General features: G+C 37.9%; 1 pseudogene; it reads left to right on the forward strand.

Annotated features, from left to right (window-relative positions):
- The first annotated feature begins 3642 nt into the window (after positions 1–3642).
- On the forward strand, positions 3643–6986 carry LOC124080343 (thyroid receptor-interacting protein 11-like; annotated as a pseudogene).
- The last annotated feature ends 879 nt before the right edge of the window (positions 6987–7865 follow it).

Here is a 7865-nt window from a genome sequence, read left to right on the forward strand (position 1 = left end):
AAACAAACAAACTTGGAAATCAATCAAACAACAACAGTAAAAGACCTCACAAATGAAAAGTACAAAACATTAATAAAGAAGTTGAAAAAAATCTTAGAAGTTAGAAAGATCTCCTATCTTCTTGGGTAGCAGAATTAATATTGTCAAAATGACCATACTACAGAAAGCACTATACAGGTTCAATACCATCCCAATCAAAATCCCAATGATGTTCCACAAAAATAAAAAATGCAGACATGAAATTCATATAGAAAAATAAGAGACCCAGAATAGTCAAAGCAATCCTTAGCAACAAAAATGAAGCTGGTGGCATTACTATTCCAAAACTTAAAGTATACTACAGAGCAATACTAACAAAAAGAGCATGATATTGGCACAAAAATAGACCTGTAGACCAATGATAAATAACAGAGAATAACCCAAATAATTACAGTAATCTTACATTAGAGAAAGGCACCAAAACATACATTGGAGAAAAGATAGCCTCTTCAACAAACAGTGCTGGGAAAACTGGAAATCCATATGGAACAAAATGAAATTAAACCACTATCTCTCACCATGCACAGAACTCAACTCAAAGTGTATCAAGGACTTAGGAATTAAACCAGAGACCTTGTGCCTAATGGAAGAAAAAGTAGGCCAAAATCTCCATCATGTAGGATTAGGCCCCAACTTCCTGAATAAGAATACTATACCACAATATTTTTTAAAGTATCAGTAAATGAGATGGATTCAACTCAAAAAGTTTCTTCTCAGCAAAAATAACAATTACTGAGGTGAATACAGAGCCTACAAAATGAGCACAACTCTTTACCACAAGCACATCAGATAGAGCACTAATCTCTAGGGTATATAAAGCACTCAAAAACCTTAACACCAAAAAATCAAATAACCCAAACAATAAGTGGGCCAAGAAACTAAACAGACACTTCTCAGAAGAGGATATATAATCAATCAACAATATATATATATATATATATATATATATATATATATATATATATATATATATATTCACACACACAAATATATAACATCTCTAGCAATTAGAGAAATGCAAATCAAAATTAAGATACCATTTCACTGCAATCAGAATGGCAGCTATCAAGAATACAAACAACAATAAGTGTTGGAAAAGATATGGGGGGAAAGTCAAACTCTTACTTTGCTGGTGGGACTGCAAATTGGTGCAGCAAATATGGAAAGCAATATGGAGACTCCTTGGAAAACTTGGAATGGAACAACCATTTGACCCAGGTATCCCACTCCTCAGTCTATACCCAAAGGGCTTAAAATCAGCATACTAAAGAAACACAACCACATTAATGTTGATAGTAGCTCAATTAACAATAACTAAACTGTGGAACCAATACAGACACTCTTGGATAGATGAATGGGTGAAGACACAGTGGTGTATACGCACAATGAAATATTACTCAGCATTAAAAGAGAATAAAATTATGGCAATTGCAGGTAAATGGATGGAGTTGGACAATATCATGCTAAGCAAAGTAAGCCAATTCTGAAAAATCCAAAGGTCTTATGTGCTCTCTGATAAGTGGATGCTGATCCATGAAGGGGGTTGGGGGGTGAGAATGGAGGTACTTTGATTGGGCAAAGGGGGAGGAAGAGAAAGGAAGAAGAGATGCAGTTAGGAAAGATGGTGGAATGGGATGTACATCATTACCCTAGGTACATGTATGACTGCACACGTAGTGCAACTCCACATAAAGTGCAACCGGAAAACATAAAGTTGTGCTCCACTCATGTACAATGAATCAAAAAGCTTTCTTCTGTCATGTATAACTGAATAGAATTAATAAAAAATCAACTAAGAAAACACTTCTTTTCTTTATAAATTACCCAGCCTGTGGTCTTCTGTTGTAGCAATAAAAACCAGAGAAGGACAGGGCTCCTGAGGGAAGCAGAGATCAGAAGCTCAGGGTTGAGCACCAGAGCCAGACACTCTATCTCCCATGGAGAGCTTGCTTCTCTCCAGCTCCACAAAGAGAACAAACAGAGGCAATTCCTCCTGATGGCTGTTGGAAAGGAGGTCACTGGGAGGAACTACTGCTGGTACACTGTCCTCTGGCTAACAGGTTCATTATCTCCCATCTAGTTCCTTTCATTCCTTTGTTATTAATAATCATATCTTACTTTTCAAACCCAAACCTAGCACAAAATGTTATTCCAATAGAAGCTGTATTTAAGATGCAATATGAAGAAATCCATGGCCTGACTCACTAGAGCAGTTGAGGAGGATCCAGGCTGTCCTGCCCAGGCTTCAGGTACTCCCCAGGGGGACCAAGGTAAGGCCAGACCCCCAGCAAGGAAAGGTATGTTTGGAAAAATAATTACTTATTGCCCCTATGTTTCAACTCTGGATGAAGCAGCTCTATATACCAGGACAGTGCCATGCCACTAGACACCAGAGTACACACTATATGCTGCCTGTAATCACAGGATGCAATCAAAAAGACAGTACAGAGCAGAGAGCATCAGCACTCCACAGGCTTTCCTAAATTAGCAGGTAAAGCAGACAGCCTGATATTTCAGAAAAAAAATATAGAAGGAAAGCAACATTTCCTGTATATATCTGCTTTAAAATTATAGCTTAAAAGCCACACTTCAAGAGTAAGTAAATAAATAAGATTAGGACTTATTTATAAGAAAAAAATTAGAAGTCCCACTCTCATACATAATTCTGGGTCATATAAGTCCTAATCTTATAAATAAGTCTATATTACAGCAAGAACATCTCATTATACAATTCACAAAAGTACGTTAGATTTAGAAGGCATGCATGTGGAAAAGGAGTCTCTGATCTTCAGTATCGCTCTCCTCAGCCCAAAAGTAATGAGCCCTTCCCCTGGTAATTGGTGATGGCTTGATTTGGGAACCTGAATTCACCTTCTTGCCTTCAGTGTGATTAATAGTATACAATACATTTAATAATTTATGTATAATCTATATATAATGGCTGATACTATCAGTGTAAAGTCATTCTTTCTAAAAAAATCATCTTGTTTGGTGTTGGGGAGTAAACCTAGGACTGCATACCTGGTAGGCGAATGCTATACCACGGAGATGAATGCCTAACCCATTAAGAAAGCATCAGTTTTTTGGTTGGGGCTGGGGCTCAGTGGTAGGACACTTACCTCACATACGAGAGGCATTAGCTAAGAAGTCAGTAAGATGTTACAAAAGGGTAGTAGGAGAGGATACCCTTGATTGTTCCTGATCTTAATGGGAAAGTTTCAAGTTTATTATCATTAAGAATGAGGTAGGTAGGGGTGATATGGCCACCAGCGCCCAGGTGGCAGGAGCAGACCGCAAGCTGGGACAAGTTGCCAACACTGAGGGAGAACTCACCCAAGCCCGAGGGCAGAAAGTTGAGGGAAGGAGCTAAGGCCCAGGGGGTGACTGGGCCACTAGTGGGGAGTCACTGGTACAAGCCCAGGCCAGTCCTCTGTGTTTCCAGGCAGAACACAATGGTTGGCAGAGCCCACCCTTCATGGAATTCTGAGTGCTTGGGTCATAATTGACTCCTTGGTGTTCCAGGAGGTTCAGAGCAGAGGTGGGTAGAGACTGAGGTGGTTTTCAGAGCAGCTCTGATGGCACACTGAAATTGTGACAATATTGTCCTGGTTTAGAGGCCTAGGCTCTGGCTTGGGCCACTCATTGGGTCAGGAGGGGGGCAGCTTGGCTTCCCTCATCAGCTGTATCTCCAAAGTCACTGACGATGAGGTTCTTGATGATTTAGAGGATGTAGAAGCAGGTTTACCTAATTATTGGAGAAAGAACCTTGAAGATACCAAATGGATGATCAGATATGACAATGAAAGACTTAAAAACTATTGTACTGAGCTGGAAGAAAGGTATGCAGCATCAGAGCTACAGATCCAACATCAATCTGCAAATTACGGGAATGAACTGGAAAAGAAAGTAGAAATCAGGCCACTTAAAGCAAGACAGTTTGCACTAGAAGATGAGCGTCCACACTGCAGTCAGTAGATTCAGGAGCGGGTGGTGTACCAGCAACACTGCCTCATCTTCATTCGGTAATGAGATCAGTCATTTTTCAGCTTTTCCCAGTGATGACATGGACTTCAGTGACATCATTTCATCCCAACAAGAAATCAACAGACTGTCAATTGAAGCTTCAAGACTTGAATCTCAAGTTAGCCATTGGAGGGATATAGCTCAGGCAAAGGGAACACATGACTTTGATCAAAGTGAAATCTGCAAACTACAAAATACTATTAAGGTACTTGAACAAAACCAAAGTCAAGACCTTGATCATCATCAAGAGGAAATGTCAGTTTTGCAGAATGCACATCAAAAGAAACTGGCAGAGATAAGTTGCCAGTATCGGGAGAAATTAAATGACTATGTGGAATGGATTGAAAAACTTGAAAATCAGTTTAAGGTGACTCAGGAGTTACAGTAACTGATGAGTCTAAAATCAGTGAAATGGAAAAAAAAAACTATTCAGGTTCTACAAACTGAAAAAGTAGAGTCTGCGACAAAAATGGGAGAACATAAGGATCAAATAAAAGACATAATTTAAAAAATTATCTTTGGCAGAAAATGACAGAGATGCCTGGAAGAGGGAAAAAGAGCAGCTTGGTTTGGAAATGTGACAAATAATTGAGCAGTGTGAAAACTTGAAGCTGGAATGTAGTCAATTGCAGCCTTCTGTGATGGAACAGAAAGATGAGGAATTTAAGAATTTGCAGAAAACCATTGAATAAATAAAAGCCCAGTTGCAAGGAGACACACACAGTACTCCAGCAGACAATTCTGATAGTTTTCAAGAAACAAAATTTAAAAGCCTTCCTATAGGAAATGGAAGTGAAGAACACAACCTGTGTAACTATGAAACTGAAAAATAAATGAAAGGAATCCAAGAACGAGAACTTGATATTCAACTTCTAAATGAAAAGAATATATCTTTAACCAAACAGACTGATCAGCTGTCCAAAGATGAAGTTGGCAAACTCACTCAAGTTATCCAGCAGAAAGATATGGAGATACAAGCTCCTCAGGCTAAAATTTATTCAGGAAAACTTGATATGAGTACACCCCAGCTCTTGTCTGCATCATAACTTACCTCCCAGTCCTCAGAAGACAAAGAGCTGAGACAATTGCTGCAAGAAAAAGATGCCACCATTAGGATGCTCCAGGAAAGTAACCACAGGTTGTCTGATGCAACTGCTGCCACCTCCAAGAGAAAAAAGAAAGAACATGAACAATCAGATTCCAAAATTAAACAGCTCAAGGAAAAACAAGATCTGTTACGAAATTTACTGAGAGAAAAAAACCTCTTTATCCAAGCCAAAAGTGATCAGTTACTTTCTTCAAATGCAAAGTTCAGTAACAAAGTGAATGAAAATGAGTTGTTGAGGCAAGCAATAACTAACCTCAAGGAGAGAATATTAATTTTATAAATGGACATTTCTCAACTAAAAGGGGAAACTTAAAAAAATAATAGAAACATCCAAAGAAAAGGAAATGGAGAACAAGCATTACAAGAGATGAACATGAAGTTCTCTGTGATGCTGCAAGAACAACAGTTGGAGTACCATTCAATGAAGGGGCAACTTTTACAAGAAAAAGAACAGGGCAAGCCTGGGGAATTAAATTGGCTTTTAAATGCAGTTGAATCCACACAGGAGAAGACCATTCTATGTCAGCAGGAGACAGACCAACTCACCTTGTCCCTAAAGAACCAACAGATGGAAAAGAGTACCCTCCAGCAAGAGGTTCAACACCTACATGACAAAGAATTACTCTTAAATCAAGAGGTACAAAGACTGGGGAGCCATCTTTAGAATCAGAAGATTCTTACACCCGGGAAATTTAGGCTGCAGAGAAGAGAGAGATGAACCTGAGAGAAAAATACACACTATTGGAGGAAAAGCTACTTTCCTCTTCTAATGCAACTCATCAAGCCAGTGTGCAGGCAGAGTCCCTGCAGAAACAGGTGCATTTACTCTCCCAAGAGAGGGATGAGAATGCACTGCAGCTTTTTCTCTACCAAGAACAAGTAAAGCAGTATGCCATGTCATTAACTAACCTGCCAATGGTTCTAGAGCACTGCCAACAAGAAGAAAAACCTATGTATTTGGCTGAATTAGAAAAGGAAAGACAATATATAACCAAATGGAAGGAAAAGGCAGAAAATCTAGAGAGGTATTATTATTACAGGAACATTTGGATGAAGTCAACGGTGTGTTGGATTCAGCAACCAGACTTACACAACAGTTACATCTAAAGGAAGAACAGATTGAAGGACTTAAAAAGCACAATGAACTCCAACAAGAAATGTTGAATAATGCACAAAAGAAAATGATGAACGTGGAAAATGGCACAGAAGAAAAAGTGGACAAAGCTCTAATGAGAAACCTGTTCATTGGGCATTTCCATACATCGAAAAGTAAGTGTCATGAAGAGTTACAGTTATTGCGAAGCATCCTGGACATTCAAAAGGAGAAAATGGAGGAGTTGTTGAATGGAGATGATGGTGACGTTACTAAGTGGATGACGGGTTGGCTTGGAGAAGGATAAAAAATGTCCCCAGCACATCTTTGAGACCAAATGAGTAATCTCTGCTTAATAGTTCTTTTCTAGAACTTTTTTTTAAATATCTGGAAACAAAATCTCCTTTATCTGTTCCACCACCAAAACTTTCTACTCATGCCATGAGATGTCTAGACTCCAGAGGAAGGAGAAAGGAAGGTGAGAATGTACCAAGAAGTTTGAAAGATGCAGAATTCAGAGCTGGTAAAAGAGTGGCTGTGAATCTGTTCTTGGCACCACATTCTGCAGCAGTGCCACTGATTAGCCTAGCTGGAGTTGGACCTGGTGGACCTGGGAATCCCCATTTGAATCCCATCACAGACTTCATGCCCACTTTTACACCATTGCCAGTGTCCCCTGACAACAGCGCCAGGGTTGTACCAAAGGACTTTTTAAAGCAATAGGTGATTCTCAAGCCAGAGATGATTTAGCAGTTTAAAGAAGCCATAAACAATTTGAACTATTTACAGAGTGGCCTTTTTGAAAAGAACTTGTGTATTTGCAAAGAAAAAGAAAAAGAAAAAAGTTGATATATAGAGCTACCAGGTGTTTTGACTCCCCTCCTCCCCCTTTTTTTTTTTTTTTTTGCTGTAGCACTTATTAAAATTTTATTTGTGTTTGTTTGCTGTAGCTTTTTTATATAAAATTTTGTTCCTGTGCTATCAGGTAATCAACAGCAAAAATAACTATAGCTTCAACCTTTTTATAATTATATTTGTTAAATTTAATTATATTAATATAAAAAAAATGATTCATTTATATTACTGAAAAGAAGAAAAATCCAACCCATATGAAAAAGATATATACCTCAGAATTTGGGCTATATGCAAACAAAATATGATGTAGTAAAGGTGTGAATTCTTTAGTTTATAAAAAAAACACTGTATAACTACTAAAAGAAAATTACAGTGGGAGGGCTTGAACATGAAGTTTAGTGCATAAATTCTAAGATTCTTTTAATTCAAATGCTATGACACCTATCCATTTTACTTATCTTCATTCTATTAAAAAAGTCACTTGACATTCATTTCCTTTCCTAGATGTTAAATATGTCCAGAAGGAAGATGACTTTTGTCAGTGAAACCAAAAGTATAATCACATGCATCCTTTTTAATTTGTAAGAATGTGTCATTAAATGTCTGGAGTGTTTACATACTTTTTTGGGACCTACAGTAATGCTTATAAACACATTTTTTTTAAAAAAACATTTGATCAAAAAAAAGTGGGGAAGGTAAAATAATACAAAGTTTTGAAAGATGAAAAAGTTAAAAATGGAGTAGTTA

Source organism: Marmota monax, unplaced genomic scaffold (genome assembly GCF_021218885.2).
Source record: "Marmota monax isolate L192 unplaced genomic scaffold, Marmota_monax_Labrador192_F-V1.1 WCK01_AAM20220418_F8-fsc00719, whole genome shotgun sequence".
Classification (NCBI taxonomy): domain Eukaryota; kingdom Metazoa; phylum Chordata; class Mammalia; order Rodentia; family Sciuridae; genus Marmota; species Marmota monax.